This window comes from Dendrobates tinctorius, unplaced genomic scaffold (assembly GCF_039654945.1).
Source record: "Dendrobates tinctorius isolate UK_male_01 unplaced genomic scaffold, ASM3965494v1 ptg000092l, whole genome shotgun sequence".
NCBI classification, from domain to species: Eukaryota; Metazoa; Chordata; class Amphibia; order Anura; family Dendrobatidae; genus Dendrobates; species Dendrobates tinctorius.
The window spans coordinates 2750794-2769913 of NW_027361760.1; the positions used below are offsets into that span (position 1 = coordinate 2750794).

The 19120-nt window shown below is 43.1% G+C and overlaps 1 long non-coding RNA gene across 1 annotated transcript in view; it reads left to right on the forward strand.

Annotated features, from left to right (window-relative positions):
* LOC141098460 (uncharacterized) overlaps positions 1–18673 on the forward strand; it is a 58338-nt gene extending 39665 nt beyond the window's left edge. The window contains exons 2-5 of the long non-coding RNA XR_012234244.1: positions 11139–11276; positions 11362–11518; positions 13388–13483; positions 18361–18673. This is a non-coding gene — a long non-coding RNA (uncharacterized lncRNA). The remainder of the gene's footprint in view (positions 1–11138; positions 11277–11361; positions 11519–13387; positions 13484–18360) is intronic.
* The last annotated feature ends 447 nt before the right edge of the window (positions 18674–19120 follow it).

The window sequence follows — 19120 nt, forward strand, 5'->3', positions numbered from 1 at the left end:
CAGTCACATCAGGATGGTTGTGGGACATTATGGTTCATCTTCTCTGTGGACAGGTGAGGAATATTGTGGTTTATTATTTTATTTTTGTAGACGTTGGCGTCAGTGGATTAGGCATTCGGTGAGTTTAATTAGACTCCTTTATTTGAAATAATGACAAGATTCAATAAAGGACTTTATTCTGGGTGTGTGTGTTTTCATACAATATCACTATGGTGTTAGGTGACATCAAGCCTACCAGTTAGTAATGGAGTTAGTAATGGAGAGGCGTCTATAAGTCGTCATTTCTGACAATAGAAAGGTGACATCAATACCACAAATATGAACCCCACTTGCCACCGCTACAGAGCAAGTGGGAAGAGCGAGGCTAAGTGCCAGATTTGGCGCATCTTACAGGTACACCTTTTCTGGGGTAGCTGAAAGCTGATGTAAATAGCCTAGGAAGGGGCCATGGATATTGGCCCCCTCCCAGACTAAAAACATCAGCCTGCAGCTGTCTGCCTAGTGTTTGCTGGTTAGACTTCATAGTGGAACCCTATGTAAATTTTTTTCTGGGGTCCCACTGTAAACTAGCCAATGATGGCTAGTTTACAGTGGGACCCCAGAATGCTTAGCCAATGACAGCTAAGCAAACAGTTGTGAGCTTATATTAATATCCTGGGAACCTTTATGGCTATTGGCTCCTTCCCAGAATATTAACATCAGCCCTCCTCAGCCATCGGCTTTCCCTCTGTTGGTTATTAAAATTATGTGTAAGCCCACGCAATTTCTTTTACATTTTTTCTTTTATAGCAACAGTTGCTGTTTGGTTGCAGCTAGGGATGAGCGAGTACTGAAGTATTCAGACTCGCTATACTCGTACTGAGTATACCTTAATACTCGGGTATTCGGAATGAATAGCGAGTCCAATGATACTCGCATTTTCCATTGACTAATTGTCTGCTGGACCCTACAAAGCGGTCTGGGGGCTGAGGAAAAGGCTAATAAATGTGTAAATGTTAAAAAATGTATGCTGTAAACAAATGTATATAACATGGGGGCACCTGGTCAGGGGCTGCACGATTGTTTGTACATTCTAGTGAAGCAGTGGTGTAAAAACACTATTTGAAGTCCTGTGGTTTTCTGCCGGAAGAGCGGGACTCATACGCCACTTACGGCACTTCTTATATATCAATGGCAATGCGTAAGAGCGAGTGATGATGGAGGCGATCTTCTGACAGCTAAGTGTGTAAGTGGTGTAAGGAGAGCAATCTGCCCTACGGGCTGTGTTATGGTTAACGCAGGAAGAAGCCACCCATCATAATCTTCATCACAAGGGATTCACAATTATAAAGCTTTGACTACTGTCCTTGTGTAACATCGGCGGCCGCGTCTTCTGCAGCGGCGCCCGCCGCCTCCCCTTACCGGCGTCTCCGCCGCAGCACGCACTCCCGTCCTGCCTCCAGCACTACGGCGCTCCTGCGCCCCTTCCTTAAGCCGCGGGCGCGCGCCAGCGCTTCCTCTTCTGCTGGTGGTGGGCGACATTGAGGGCGGCGCTTGTCATCTTCCTTCCGGTTCCTAAGGTATTTCAGGCGTCCTCTCTGTTGAGAGGACGCCTGAGGATTTTTGTGCTAACCCACGTCTTCCTGGCCGCTCTAGCCTCTATAGTTACTCCAGTTAATTCTCCTGCTTCCTCCTGTCAGCTCCCGTGTTGTCCTGCCTTCCTCCCTCGTTCTCCTTCTCTCCTGTTTTTCCACTCCTCCAGCCTATCGTCACCCTTACCCTCCCTGGCGTCTCCCTCGTTTGCATACCTCCTGCCCCCGTGGTTATTCCTGCTCTCCCCACTTGCCTCTGCCGCCTGAGTGTTCCCCGCTTCCTATAACCTGCTCGGGCACTCCTGTCTCTGTCCTGTGACCTGGCCACCTTCTGGTTTCTGTCCTTGAGCCGTCCCTCCTGGTACCGGCTGTTGTGGTTCTGTCCTCTGTGGTTTTGCCCCTAACGATCCCTGTATAGGGGTCGGTCATCACCTGGCGCGCTCGATCCAGGGGCTCCAGATCCGTGACCCAGAGGGTCCACTCTCGGACTTAGTCAATCCCTTGAGCGTTACACCTTGTTGTGCCACTGCCCAATGTGTAGGCATAGATATGGTGTCTTCAAAACATAGGCCCTTCAGACATGCCTTGCTTCCTTCATCAACCATGATACAGCCCCTAGGGCTAAACAATTATGATAAAGCCAGGAGTACTACCATAGAGGTGGCAGTGCCCAGTGTCCAGGCATAGCAATAGTGTCTCAAAAAATTAGCCCAAGGGGCTGTATCATAGTTGATGAAGGAAGAAGGGTCTCACTCTCATCACAAGTGCCTCTGATGGGAAATATTAATGTAACATTGTTTTTAGCTTATTGACCATGAGGTACATGTGTCAGAAGCAGGTTTTGAAAACATGTGTAAGAAGAAGAAAAGGGACTTGTTTTTTGTTTTTTTTTAAATTGGTGATCACATCCATCCCTTCCCATACATGTTGGGTGACTTTAGGTTGGGATACTGTCATCTGGAGGGCTTAAAATTTAACAAGGACTGGATTTCGCAACAGTATTTATCAGAGTCAGCCTGTCTGCATTCTCTGTTATCAAACGTGTGTGTTTATCTGTAATGATTGCCCCAGCGGCACTGAAAACACGCTTTGACATCACACTAGCAGCAGGGCAGCCCAGCACCTCCAAGGCACAGAAGGAGAGGTCGGGCCAACTATGCAGCTTGGATACCCAGTAATTAAATGGTACAGAAGCGTCAGGAAGAACGCAGGTATGGACACTTAGATAGTCATTGACCATCTTGTTCAACTTCTCCCTCCTTGACATTGCTACTGTTCCAGCTAGTCCATGGTGATGAGGCGGTTAATTGAAGATGGCCCAGTTTGTGGACATTTTACCACCACCTCTTTTGGACCTGCTTGGCGTATCTCTCCCCATTAATGCATGCTGTTGCACAGAGCTGGTATCTCTGCTAGCAGTGGTGTCTGAGGGTGCTGTTGCCATCAAATGATCGACAACGGCCTTCTTGAAGGATTCCATTGTGAAACCCCTTAGTGACTGCAACAGTAGCGAAGTAAATTTGTCCTTGTACCGTGGGTCTAGAAAGGTGGCCAACCAGTATAGGTTGCTATTGAAAATGTGGATTACGCGAGGGTCTTGGCACAGACAGTCAGATATGAAGTGTACCATGTGTGCCAAGCTGCATAGAGGCAAATGTTCTGTGACCCCTGATGGAGGAACAATACCCATCCTCTCCTCACACTGACTCTCCTCCTCCACCTTCTCCTCTTCAGCCCACCCATGCTGGACAGACATGAAGCTATGGTTGGGATTCCCCTCTGTAGCATGAGGTGTCCCCTCTGTACCACTGAAAAAGAAGTCCTCTCCTTCCTCATTTTCATCATCATCTTCATCCCCCAATGTTACCGGATGATATTGGCTGGGCAGGGTAGGATCACCAATTGTGAAATCTTGCTCCATACCCAGCTGCTGGGCACACAAAGATTCCATTTTGTGATTCTGCAGCGATTTTTTTCAGCAGACATAGCATAGGGATGGTTACGCTGATAATAGCCTGATCACCACTCACAAGCTTGGTGCAGTACTCAAAGTTATCAAGCACCTCACAAATATCAGCGATCCACAACAACTCAACAGTTGTTATGTGTCTTGGCTGAGTCTCAATGTGACGGGCATTTTAAGCTGGTATTCAGCAAGTGCCCTCTGCTGCTCACTTACCCTTGCCGACATATGATATGTTGAGTTCCACCGTGTTGGCAGGTCGCAAATGAGTCTGTGGTTTGGCAAATTAAATTGCTTTTGAAGCGCTGCAAGACCGGCAACAGCGGTTGAGTAGTGGCAGAAATGGGCACAAATACGTCGCACCTTCTCAAGTAGGTATGGCAAGTCAGGGTATGTTTTTATAAATTTCTGCACCACCAGGTTCAGCACATGAGCCATGCATGGTACGTGTACCAGCATCCCGAGCTTTAAAGCCACCACCAGGTTACGCCCATTGTCGCAGACAACCAGACCAGGTTGGAGTTGCAGTGGGGAGAGCCACTGATCGGTCTGTTTTATTCCTTGCCACAGCTCTGCTGCAGTGTGTGGTGTTTCACCTACATCACAAAACAATCACTGACCTCAGGGAGACCAGTCAAAGAAAACACTGCGGCAGCCGGCAAAGGCGCTCAATCAGTGAAATCCTAGGTGCATTGCTCCCTGGGAAATACGAATATGCAAATAAAGTCAGTGGAGCCTCATTTAAGAGTCTCAAACATGGGACTAGCCAGATCTTCCTCCAGGAAAGGACCCAGCCAAGGAGTGGCTCCTTTCGGAAACCACCACCACCATATCAAGTGGCCCTTTAAGTCAACATCCAGCTCTCTACGAGTCCACAGATATGACAAGGGAAATACCAAGGCCAGGTATCCATCATCAGACAACTGTTTCATGGTGTTGCCCCTCATCAGTGTGGAGTAGGATTCTGGCTAGGTGGGAGCAATGCCTAGAGCTGGATGTTTACTTAAAGGGCCACTTGATAGGGTGGTGGTGGTTTCCGAAAGGAGCCACTCCTTGGCTAGGTCCTTTCCTGGAGGAAGATCTGGCTAGTCCCGTGTTTGAGACTCTTAAATGAGGCTCCACGGACTTTATTTGGTGTTTCACCTAAGCAGATCAGCTTCAGCAGAGCGTTTTGCTGCTTTGCCGATGCGCTGCTGCACAGCTCCCAACTTGGGAGTAATGTGGAGGGTAATTCAGCATAGGATGATGAGGTGGAGGAGGAAGAGGGGAGACTGGACGTATATGATGAGGCAGAAACCCTGATTGAGGTTGGGCCCGCTATTCGTGGCGTGGGTAGGATATGTGTTGATGGTACAGTTTGAGATTTTGTCACACCTTCCACCAGGTTGAGCCAGTGTGCCGGGACAGAGATGTATCGTCCCTGGCCACAAGTTAGGTCCATCTTACAACAGACACGTGGACTATATGTTGGTGGATACGTATCCACCATCATCCTCTCTGCTGCTGTGCTGGCTATGCGTGCCAATGGTCCATGTCGGATCGGTGGTCTCATCACCGACCACCTCGTCGTCCATGTCATCCTCCTTAGGTGTTGATATTGGCGACTGGCCAGATGTCAACTGTGTGTCATCACCATCAGCCACCACCTCTTCACCCGGTATATCACATGAATGAAAGTGGCTTTCTTCTGGACGTGGGGTTTCAAATATTTGGCCATCATCAACAGATGATACCCCCTCACGTTCCTCTTCAATGTTGTGGGGTGAGAGACCAGAGGCAATGCAAGGAAATGGTCACTCCGAGGATCTGTTTGATCTAAGTTTGGGGTCAAATGTTTCCTGTGACTCCTGACCAGGTGATGAACTAGGAACAGGTTGAGAATAGGATGACCCAGCGTATGGACAGTAGACTGTTTTTTCATAGATGATTGGGTGCTGCTAGAACTTTTCGTTGAGGCCTTATCAGCCATCCAAGACAGTATCTGTTCTTGTTCTTCTAGCTTCCAGGCCAGTTTATGTTCCAGAAATTTCACCAGTAACCTAGATGCATCAACCTTCTTCGATCTCCCAGACTATGTGCCTTGTTGGGCACCAACAACCCCACGTCCACGTCCCTGTCCCTTCACAACAGCCTTTTTAGGAATTTTGGATTTTTCTGCCATAGTTGCAGATGTTCAGATGCAGAAATCAGAAGCAGTTAGTGCTTTGTAAAACACAAAGCAGTACTAGGCTGTAGTGCTACCTTCCACAAGCAGCACCGCATCAGCAGAAAAAAATTGCCCTGAGGTTTAAAGTGAGATTACACACCCCAGACACCACTGTTATGAATGAGTCACCGGAGGACTCAAAAAATGCAAGCTAAGTCCAGAAAACCGGAGAGGTTGGTAGCTAACGGATTGCAGACCCCTGATCCTATTCACACAACGAACAGTAGCCGTGGAGTGTTCCTACGGTGATCCTAGACACCTCGTCACAGCCGGAGAATTACATAAGCCTAAAGAAAGAAAGGGGAAATCTAAACTGCCCCAGAGCAGACCCCAAAGCAATAGACAGCCCCCAACATGTACTGTCAGTGAAAACAGATGAAAACACAAACACAGACAGAAAGACAGAGCAAACGATGGGGCCCAACTAACTAGATAGGAAAGGACAGAAAAGATGCTAGCTGCAATCCACAAAAACCCCACCAAAAATGTCCCAACACGTCTGATAAGAAAAACGGCCCCGAAGTCACCAGACTTCAAAATCCCCATATCAGCACTCCAATATATTCTGAAGACAGAGCAAAAGAGACTTAACCGATCAGGGACAAAAATGGAAATTCAGCAAAGCCCTAGCCGGGGATGCTGAACACAAAACTAAGCAAATCAGACAAAATCTCATGAAACAATAACAGAGCAAAACTTAGCTTTCAGAAGACAGGAACTGAACTGGAGGCCAGAGCTCAGAGCAGAGAAATCACCAGCAACCTTACAAGGGCGTCGGCAGCCTTATATCCACTCAGATTCCGGATGTCCAATCGCAATCCACCTGTTCAGATGACAGGTTTCTCCCATCCAAATCAGTTTCACCACCTCCTTTCACCAGCAGAGGGAGTTCATTGGACATCAAAGGTGATGGAGAAAATGAGCTCACAACACACCACACAAGACAGCGGTGCTGGCTGCGTGTCAGTTGTGCAGTACCGTGTGTGCATACTATTCACTGTGAACACAGGGCAGGTTTTTTGTGCTGTTGCGGTGCTGTGTTCACAGCGAATAGTACTCATGCACGGTACTGCACAACTCACACGCAGCCAGCACCACTGTCTTGTGTGGTGTCTGGGGTGCGTATTCTTGCCTTAAACCTCAGGGCAATTTTTTTGTGCTGTTGCGGTGCTGAGGTTTAAGGCAAGAATACGCACCCCAGACACCACACAAGACAGCGGTGTTGGCTGCGTGTCAGTTGTGCAGTACCGTGCGTGCGTACTATTCGCTGTGAACACAGCACCGCAACAGCAAAAAAAAATGCCCTGCAGGGGTAAATGTGACCTCACAGAAAGATGGGAAAATGGTCAGTACTCAGTCCCTGACCTTACCCAAAAGCTCTTTTCAGAGCTGAAGGTATTTCACAAAGGATTTCTGGATGATTTGCACCAAAAAACACAACTCTCCCTAGCAGCTGCTCACACTATCCCTACACTAGCTGTGTTCTGCATGCAATGTGCAGAAAATGGCGGTGGCAGGGCTTAGTGCTAGGCTATGATGACTCATAGGACACTGGGCGGCCAGCCAATCATAGTAATGCCGACCAAGAAGGGTGCGGCATTACTGTGATTGGCAACTGCTGGGCGGGAGAACCGAATAGTGCGAGGCGAGTAGTGAAATACTCGTGATGTACCGAATACCACATTACTCGCCAAGTACCGAATACCCACGAATATGCTCGCTCATCCCTAGTTGCAGCCTATGTAGGTTCGTTCTGTTTATGCTCCTACATAGGCTGGTGATAATATGTGTTTGTGTTTATTTATTGGCTTAGTAATGAGGGTGTCGGTCTGACACCTTTTCATTACTAAACCTAGGGTTGATGTCAATGACAGCTGCTGACACCAAGCCTTAATCACATTACCCTGATGAAATACTGCATTAGAATGAAAAAGGTGGTGTTGAACCAAGAAATTACATCAAAATTTTTTTTGTTGAAATATCTTTATTTAGCTAAAAAAACATTCATTGCTGTACAAAAACACATGCAAAAAAAGCATAAAAATGCAAACGCTCCAAAAATATGTGTTTTTTCTGCCAAGAGATGCAGAAATCTTGCAGAAATTTCTGCAAGCAAATACTCAACATGCGCACATAGCCAGAATGACAAAGGGGTTCCAGAAACCAGCAGAAAAATGTATTACTTTGTTATATCCTTTAGGATGTAATGTTAAGATCACCCAAGAAATGTATTTAGGCCAAATGATCACTTATAGTTTGAGATTTCCATCATTGGAAATTTCCGTATACCCCATCCTAGCCAAGTACTAAGAGCTGACACAATTAGAATGGTCAAACCACATATCTAAGCTATTCCATATAAAGAAGAATCAGGAACCAATATTTATACAGGGATGATAAATGGATACTATTATAGAGAATAGGATAAATTCTAAGTTGCAGAATTGATGCCATCTAAGAAAGCCAAATTATAACCATTATCTCTGATACACCACTTTTTTTTCCTTCCCTTTCTTCCCTGAGGAAGCAACTCAGTCAAAAAGAGATATAGACCTCATATGGTACTGGACAGAGGAAATTGCCCCAAAGAATCAACACAGAGGACCATGGACAACAAACAACCTATATAAGGAAACAGGCCCTCCAAGAAGTTTTATACTTTAATAATAGATTTTTATTGAACAATGTCATTACACAAGTTAAAAAAGGGATGATGACATACAGAGAAAAAATAAATGCAAAACTTTGTGCGGAGAGGAAATGTTTTTTTTGCCCTATATGTGCTGATAGATATCAAAATCCAAAATAATTTTTTGCCAATAAGTATATAATAATGCAAATACAGACATTTGAAGTCTAAAAATTACGAAACATAGCTAAGGGCACAAAACCAATCCAAGAGGGTCAAAGGTTCAATATCTATGCAGATTTGCAAAATAAAGATTGCACCAATCGTTATTCATAAATATAGTACACAGCCTATAAGTCCCTTTTTTTTTTGCACACCATGGTCTAACATGCTTGGAAAATCCATGCAAATGGAACAAATAAATAATGCTAAGTGCTATACAAAAAGTAAAGTAGAGGTGCAAATATTTACCAGATGTCCAGAGGCCGCCACAAAGTACCCCCTGACGCGCGTTTCAAATTTCTTCCTCAGGATAACATGTATCTTTAAAGCTGAGTTCAAACGTGGCGTATTTTTCGCGTTTTAACCGCGCGATTTTGCCACGAAAAATAAGCATCCCATGCATTCCTATGGGATTCCACAACGCTGTGCTAATGCTGCGATTTTTACCGCGGCGCAATTGCTTTGCGGTAAAAACCGCAGCATGATCATTGTGTGCACACCATGCGAAAAGTAAGCAGAACAATTGCAGATGGCATAGGCGGCCTCAGTAGTAAAAAGTTGTTCACACTTGTCAAACACTATGTTTGCCGAGTGTGACTAACCTGTCAATCAGTTCTGCAAGCAATGCTACAGATCGCTTGGAAAACGCTAGCATTTTGCAAGGTAATTGCGCTTGCAAAATGCTAGTTTTTCCGCGGGAAAATCGCGGAAATTTAAAATGCGATTTCCCCGCGGAATGGAATTTCAGAACTCTCGTGGTAATTTCCACGAGAGTTCCGCTACGTGTGAACCCAGCCTAAGAGTATAACGCGAACCTCCCTTAGGAGGGCAGTCCAATATAGTGCCATCCCACTTGGCACGATCAAATACCTTACCACTCCATACCATGAGAAGAAATTGGGACAATTGGTGGTTTATTAGTCCCTTATATTGGTGAGTCCGACTCGCACCTGCGTTAGGAGGTAAGCCATAATCATCAACATTATCAGAAATAAACACTTGAAATACATCACTCTGTTTGTAATGACTCTATATAATATGAGTTTAAAGTTTTGTATTGAAGAACTGAAATAAATTAACTATTTGATGATATTCTAGTTTTGTGAGATGCACCTGTACCACTGAAAGTCATACTCCACCGAAGGCCCCCATCAAGTCATGAGGCACACACCCGAGATTAATCCTAGACCTAACCTGGTAGGCTCTTCCACAACTATGAAGCGGCCTGAAAACCTTCAGTCAGGCTAAACACGAGACCTGAGGTGGCATGTTAACCATGAGACATAAGGCCAGACATGAAGTGGCAGGCCAACCACCAAACATGAGAAATGAGGCTCAATAACCAAGCCATGAGGCCAGTTAAAAGGCCCAATACCAAAGCCATGAGGCCGGTCATGAGGCCCAATATCCTAGCCACAAGGCCAGTCACAAGGGCCAATGCCCAAGCCACGAGATCAGTCACAAGGACTAATATCCAAGCCACGAGGCCCAGTACCAAAGCCACAGGGCACAATGCACAAGCAACAAGGCCAGTCACGATGCCCAATATCAAAGCCACGTGACCAGTCACAAAGCCCAATACACGTGACTGGCCTCGTGGCTTGTGTATTGGCCTCGTGACTGGACTCGTGTCTTGAGGCCAATACACAAGCCACGAGGCCAGTCACGAGACCGAAAACGCAAGCCATGAGGACAGTCACGAGGCCCAATACTCAAGCCCCAAGGCCAGTCACGAGGCCCAATACACAAAACCACGAGGCCAGTCATGAGGTCCAATACACAAGCCATGAGGCCAGTCACGAGACACAATACACAAGTCATGAGGCCAGTCACAAGGCTCAATACACAAGCCTTGAGACCAGACAAGCTCAATACACAAGCCATGAGGCCGCGATAAGTCGTCAGTCTCAATGCACAAGCCATGAGTCTCATTATATAGGCTCATAGTACTGAGGCTCAGTGATATGAGGCTCAATACCCAAGCTATTAGGCCAGTCATGAGGATCAATACAAAAGCTATGAGGCCAGTAATGAGGTGGCAGGCTGAATGCACAAGATATGAAGCTACAGATGAGGCTATGCAAGACATTACCAAAAATTGAACACAGGTTCTGTTGACAAGACAAGTGCTTTGGCTTAGATGGCTAAAAGAGTCTAAGTGAGAAACGGCAGGCTGTAAGCCACCTTCCCAGGCTGTGTTACCAAATCACAAGCTCTAGGCCAAACATCAAACATAGGTATGCACTGAAGCTATAAATGTAGATTTTTGCAGACTGATGTTAGCATTTCAGAGCCCAAATGGACCCCTGTACTCACTACCTTCTTACTAAAGGTTGCTATGGAACACACTATGGTGTTCCTTGATTCACAACTGCTCCAGCCATGTGCTCAAAGCTCCTACATCCAGAGGACATAAACCACATTAAAGGAGGAAATGAGAGTTGATTGTTTTTTGTGCTCTGTGCGTCCTAACCAGTAATAAGGGCGGATCTCTTGTTTGCTGTCATGGGTGAGGGGAAAAGAAAACATTTCATTCCAATTTTCTAGATCAGCGTATTCACCCGGTATTTCAGAAATAAGTTCCAGAGTTTTACTCCGTTTCCCTCAAAGAGTTAAAAACCGTGGCACTGCAGACTTCTTACCAGTGAAGCCAAGGCATACATGGGAATGGCACAGCTGCCACCAGTAAGTACTGATTTTTGTTATACATATAGTATTATATGCATTTGATCAATTTGCTCATTTATATTCCTATTTTATCCATTTAAAGGCATTATCATAGTATGGATTCCTTTAGTCACTATGATCTCCTGGACTCAGCAACTAATAGAAAGGTGGCAGAAGGACACAAGGCCAGCTTCTGCTTGGAGGATACCTCATGTGATTTAGGAGTGAGGAGGCGCTATGCCTGTACGGCACACACCCAGGTGATTATTAATAGTAGAAGAAGGTACATATAATATTTTACATATTATAAATCGCTGTGTATGTAATAAAATTACTGCATTGAATCAAAAATTACATGAAAAAGTGTACACTTAAAGGGGTTGTCCAAGACTTTTACATTGATGTATGACTCTTCGGGTAATTCATAAATACCTGATCTGTGTGAGTGCAGCACCTGACACCCCCACCAATCCCCTTTTCCTGGTGCCCTCTGGATGTGCTCAGTTGTGGAAATCAATCATGTCTCAAGAGCATTGAACAAATCCCAAACATGGGTCATTATACAAGGAGAGTCAGATAGGTCCATAAAAGTCCATCAGCCAAGCAGCAGGATCAATTTCTTCTCCTTTTGAGTGAGGAGGAGCAGAAGTTCCTGATGTCTTGTAGTGGGAACTACAGACCAGCATTTTGCAGCTTGAATGGCATCACCAGAGAACACCAGTTGGCGTTAGGCACCCCTATCTCTTCACATGAGAGATGGTTCCCAGTGAGCACATGTGACAGATGTGAAAGTATCTGGGAATGCCACGATAAACATTATGCTGCCTGATGGTGATGGTCCATCGAGGCATATCCTTGAAGGGACTGTCAAACTTTACACTGGTGTAGGGTAATGGCCTGACCTCTTATGGCCCAAGTGTATAGGCAGTTCCTGAATGAATCATAGAATCATAGAATCGTAGAGCTGGAAGGGACCTCCTGGGCCATCTGGTCCAACCCCCTGCTCAAAGCAGGATTCGCTAAATCATCCCAGTCAGATGTCTGTCCAGCCTCTGTTTGAAGACTTCCATTGAAGGAGAACTCACCACCTTTCGTGGCAGCCTGTTCCACTCATTGATCTCTCTGTCAAAAAGTTTTTTCTAATATCTAATCTGTGTCTCCTCCCATTCAGTTTCATCCCATTGCTTCTAGTCTTTCCTTGTGCAAATGAGAATAAAGTTGATCCTTCTACAATGTGACAGCCCTTTAGATATTTGTAGACAGCTATTAAGTCTCCTCTCAGTCTTCTCTTTTGCAAACTAAACAATCCCAAATCCTGCAACCTTTCCTCATAAGACAGGGTTTGCAGACCGGTCACCATTCTGGTCGCTCTTTTCTGAACTTGCTCCAGTTTGTTGATGTCTTTTTAAAATGTGGTGCCCAAAACTGGACAAAATATTCCAGATGAGGTCTGACCAAAGAGGAGTAGAGGGAAATAATGACTTCACGTGATCTAGACTGTATGCTTCTGTTAATACATCCTAAAATTGCATTTGCCTTTTTTGCTGCTGCATCACACTGTTGACTCATATTCAGTCTGTGATCTATTAGTATACCCAAGTCTTTTGATGAAAGTATTGATGCCATTGACTGACCCTCGTAATCCCCAGACCTAAATTCAATTGATAACCCCTGGGAGATGCAACTAAGTAGTGCCACAGACTGTCCAGGAGCTCATTGATGCCTTGATCCAAGTCAGGGAGAAGATCCTCCAGAAAGCCATCCTTTGTTCCATTACCAGCATACCCAGACATTTTTTGGAGTTCATTTGATGATCGTACACACTACATTTTTACTTTGCTTTTCAGGGTTATTTGGAATGCAGCCATCATTTGATTATTTGGTTTCTGTTGACTATTCATATGTCATTTTATTCTTAAAAATGTACACAATTTATGTATGTAAAGACTTTCAACTTGAAACATTCATGGAGATTCAATGTGTGATTTCAGTATTCCTGACCATATTTAACCAAATCCACTGATAAAATAGTACATACAGTACATACACAGCCAAAATTAGGAATTTCATTTTTTAATTGATATACTGTCCAAAAATATTAATAGTAAAATATCACATTTATGTTCCAGGGTCTGAGTCCAGGATGTTATGACACTTATCACGCCAACATTGATTGTCAGTGGATTGATATTACTGATGTGCCCCCAGGAAAATATATTCTCAAGGTGAGTATAGAGGGCAATAATTGGGCTACTGTTTATGAATTCTTCACACATAGATTTTTGGAGTGTTTTTTCTGGCTAAAAAAAACCCTGATTTTTATGCTTTTTTAGATACTTTCTCATAACCTTGAATATGGAAAAAAAACAAACAAACAATACATCACTAGAAGAATATCACAAATTATCCATACATAATACTTATGTCTATAGCAGTCAATTTAGGGGGAAATAAACTCTGTGTAAAGCCATTATTAAAAAGTTGAAATGGGAAAGCATACAATACCACAAATCCGCTGCAGTATAGAGATGTTGTGAAGCTATAACCTCCTGGCCCACAGTATTCATGTATTGTAACTATAATGTCTTATTTAGTCTAGCCTATGATGAGGAGGTCCTACATTAGGCCAGGGTCACACCAGCGATGAATACGGACGAGTGCTATGCGATAAAACATTGCATAACACTCAGGTCAGTATTCATCTACGGGACAGCTCTCATCACCGTTTTTTTCTCGGCCGTATTCTACATGCGAGTGAAATCGCAGCATGCTGCGATTGTCATTGACACTTGGCCGAGTCTCGGCTCACTCGCATCCATATAAGTCTATGGGTGCGAGGGAGACATTGCACATCACTCGGATATCATCTGAGTGCTGTGCGATATACGCCGACCCTGGCAATGGAAGAGATGAAGAAATTAGTTTCTCTGCCTCCTCCGCAGCTGTGCACTGATCCGCTCTGTGCAAGAGGCTCGGAGCACAGTCGCATGACACTCGGCTCCCGCTCGCAGCAGAACAGGAGCTGAGGGTCATTACCATGTCGCATCCGATGCTATCACATCACATGCCATACGCTAGTGTGACCCTGGCCTTAGATCACAACTTTGATTAATTCATACTATTTCCAAAATTTCTGAAATTTCATGCGCCTGCATTTTAGAATAATGATAAAACACAATAGCAACGGTATATAAACGCATCCTGTATGTCATGAATTAACACACAGGTGCTTATTCAATTGGACAATCACGGATTAATCGCTATAATATATAAAACGAGAATGTGGAAACCACAAAATATTGCGACCAAAAATCCATATTGCTGAATATATAAATCACTGTTGTTTAATAAAAAAAGACAAAAGAGGACAAATGAGGGACTTGTGCAAACAGCAAACAAAGTGCAGCAGTGCAAAAACGCGCAGGACTTAGCCACAGTTAGACATAGGCTGTAAACATAGCTATTACCAAGATATTCAAATCTATTAAAGAGGCATATATTGCACCCAAATGGGCTAAGAAGATTTAAATAAATGGTAAAAGATGAGCTACCATACATCACTAGGACAGCTGCGGGGACACGAGCGGACCGCCCGGGAATGGTTTTTCGGGGTATTAACCCCATCTGGGTGGGCTATGCATATATCCCCTCCGTGGTAGGAACAATGAGCTGCTCTGTTAACATGTGTTTCAATGTTATAGTTGGTCGTGCCTTGTGGCAGCAGTATTAGATTTTTTCTGGCTTTTAGCCGGTTGATGTGTACAGCACATGTGGATAATATCTGATGGGGATTAGTTCTCTTAGTGGGATGATCATTGAATTGGACATGCGCAGCTGTCCTAGTGATGTATGGTAGCTCATCCTTTACACTGTTTAACTATTTATTTAAATCTTCTTAGCCCATTTGGGTGCAATATATGCCTCTTTAATAGATTTGAATATCTTGGTAATAGCTATGTTTACAGCCTATGTTTAACCGTGGCTAAGTCCTGTGCGTTTTTGCACTGCTGCACTTTGTTTGCTGTTTGCACAAGTCCCTCATTTGTCCTATTTTGTCTGTTGTTTAATAAAAAAAAAAGTGATTTATATATTCAGCAATATGGATTTTTGGTGGCAATATTTTGTGGCTTCCACATTCTCGTTTTATTTTAGAATAATGGTATAGTAGTGCATCTAGAGGTCAATCGCTAAAATAGCACTTTGTGTTTCTTTTTGACACTATTGATTCATTTAATCAGGTTATTCCTGAAATTAATTAGTTTTGACCAACATTAGCACTTAAAACAGGTTAATAAAAAAAGGTTTAAATAAACACCTATCTTTATATGCATCGGCACTTTAGAAATTATTTGTCTAATTATTGTTTATAATCTACCTTATGAGTCAGTGCACATAGCTTTTTAATAGATATAGAGAAAGTAATATTGCATCCCTAATGTATACCTCTATATTCCAGTATCTATAACTGAAGCTTTAAATGTTTTTATTTATCATTAAGCAAGCATTATGTTTTCATAATTACAATTTTTGATCACTTCAATTTTTTGCTCCCGATCACGACGTCAGGAACAAAACCGATTTTTCATAGGTCATTAGAGCATTATGCATGACCCCAAAAGATGTGAAAAATGCACACGCATTTTTAGTTATTTGTTTCTATAAGGAAGCCTATGAGAAAACATATGAAATAACACCATTAGCAAAAACTCACCAAAAACATCAAAAATGGCACAAAAAACACATTGTCTATACTTTTTCATATTTTCCTATTGACTTAGACACATTAGGAAAGATTACGTTTTCGCTTCAAATAAACACTGCCAGATGTTCTGATTTACAAAATACTTGTAATCCCTATTAAATAACTATTTTAACTCCTTTACTCACCAAGCCTGTTTGCACCTTTATGACAAATTCAAATTTTACAATTCTGACCACTGTCACTTTATGTGGTATTAACACTTCAATGGATCCCACTGATTCTGACATCATTTTCTCATGACATATTGTACTTCATGATAGTGATATAATTATTTTTAGATGACTTGCGTTGCGTTTATTTGAGAAAAAAATGGAAATTTGATGAAAATATTTTACATTTTGCAATTTTCAACTTTTGATTTTTATACCCTTAAACCAGAGTTATGTGACACAAAATACAGTCATGGCCAAAAGTTTTGAGAATGACACAAATATTATATTTTCACATGATCTGCTGCCCTCTGGTTTTTATGTGTGTTTGTCAGATGTTTTTATCACATACAGAAATATCCTAACTGTCAATATAACCTTTTGCTACTCATAATATGATTGCAATTATGAGTTAATCGAGCAAGTCAATATTTGCAGTGTTGACCCTTCTTCTTCAGGACCTCAGCAATTCTCCCTGGCATGCTCTCAATCAACTTCTGGATCAAATCCTGAGTGATAGCAGTCCATTCTTGCAAAATCAATGCTTTTATTTTGTCTGAATTTGAAGGTTTTTGTTTGTCCACCAGTCTCTTGATGATTGACCACAAGTTCTCAATGGGATTAAGATCTGGGGAGTTTCCAAGCCATGGTCCCAAAATCTCTATGTTTTGTTCCCTGAGCCATTTAGTTATCACCTTTGCTTTATGGCAAGGTGCTCCATCATGTTGAAAAAGGCATTGTTGATCGCCAAACTGCTCTTGGACGGTTGGGAGAAGTTGCTCTTGGAGGACATTCTGGTACCATTCTTTATTCATGGCTGTGTTTTTAGGCAAGACTGAGAGAGAGCCCATTCCCTTGGCTGAGAAGCAACACCACACATGAATGGTTTCAGGATGCTTGACAGTTGGCATGAGACAAGACTGGTGGTAGCGCTCACCTGGTCTTCTCCGAATAAGCCATTTTCCAGATGTCCCAAACAATCAAAAAGGGGATTCATCAGAGAAAATGACTTTACCCCAGTCCTCAGCAGTCCACTCCCTATACCTCTTGCAGAATATCAGTCTGTCCATGATGTTTTTCCTGGAGAGAAGTGGCTTCTTTGCTGCCCTCCTTGAGACCAGGCCTTCCTCCAAGAGTCTCCGCCTCACAGTGCGTGCAGATGCTCTCACACCTGCCTGCTGCCATTCCTGAGCAAGCTCTGCACTGCTGGTAGCCCGATCCCGCAGCTGAAACACTTTTAAGAGATGGTCCTGGCACTTGCTGGTCATTCTTGGGTGCCCTGGAGCCTTTTTGGCAACAAGGGAACCTCTCTCCTTGAAGTTCTTGATGATGCGATAGATTGTTGACTGAGGTGCAATCTTTCTAGCTGCGATACTCTTCCCTGTTAGGCCATTTTTGTGCAGTGCAATGATGACTGCACGTGTTTCTTTAGAGATAACCATGGTTAACAGAAGAGAAACAATGATGCCAAGCACCAGCCTCCTTTTAAAGTGTCCAGTGGAGTCATTCTTACTTAATCATGACAGATTGATCTCCAGCCCTGTCCTCATCAACACCCACACCTGTGTTAATGGAGCAATTACTGAAACGATGTTAGCTGGTCCTTTTAAGGCAGGGCTGCAATGATGTTGAAATGTGTTTTGGGGGATGAAGTGAATTTTCTAGGCAAATATTGACTTTGCAAGTAATTGCTGTTAAGCTGATCACTCTTTATAACATTCTGGAGTATATGCAAATTGCCATTAGAAAAAATGAAGCAGTAGACTTTGTAAAAATTAATATTTGTGTCATTCTCAAAACTTTTGGCCATGACTGTAGTTAATAAATAACATTTCCCATATGTCAACTTTACATCAGCGCAATTTTTGAAACATATTTCTTTGTGAGGAAGTTATAAGGGTTAATAGTTGACCAACAATTTCTCATTTTTCCAACAAAATTTACAAAACCATTTTCTTTCAGGGACCACTTCACATTTGAAGTTACTTTGGGAATTTTCTTTCATATAGTCCCCCAAAGTGACACCATTCTAAAAACTGCACCCCTCAAAGTTCTCAAAACCACATTCAAGAAATGTATTAACCCTTCAGGTGCTTCACAGGAATTTTTGGAATGTGGAAGGAAAAAATGAACATTTCATTTTTTTCACAAAAATTTCACTTTAGACCCAATGTTTTTTTATTTTCACAAGGGTAACAGAAAAAATGGACCCCAAAATTTGTTGTGAAATTTCTCCTGAGCATACCGATACCCCATATGTGGGAGAAAACCACTGTTTGGGCGCACAGCAGAGCTTGGAAAGGAAGGAGCACCGTTTGACTTTTTGAATGCAAAAAACAGTTTCAATGTTTCCGAACCCTAAAATGGATAAAAGAAGTGATTTAAGTCGGAACATGTGAACAGCAATGTTGTTTTGACATTTAATGGAGTACTAATACAGAACTTTTCCTGGTGTATTCCGAGCTTACCATTACTATGAAAAAACTATGATAAAAAAATAATAATAATGTTCACACAAAGTTAGGTATCTAGCATCAAACTGCTTTTCACCAATAAAGTTCGTTCATGGCGAGTTTGTATCTATGCGCAAGTTATTTTGCTATGCACTATTTTTACATTCAAAAGTAAGTTTAGTTCAGGTGTAAGCCGTGTACTGGGGTGCACTCCCCAGGATTCAGCAAAGCCGTGTACAAAGAAAACAGCCAACACCAAACTTGCCAAATTAACTTTTACTGCTAAATTTAGTGTGTTTTTGGTAACCAACAAAATGAAACAATTTACACACAGACCTAGTCAGGACTGACCGGGACCACTGTGCTGCATCACTCAGTAGGCAAGGAAATGGTGGCTAAAATACTATAATTTAACAATTCGTGCACCCGCCTAGTGTGGTTACCGAGTGTTTGCCTGGAACTCTGGAACAATCAAATGAATGTGGCCTATTGGTGATG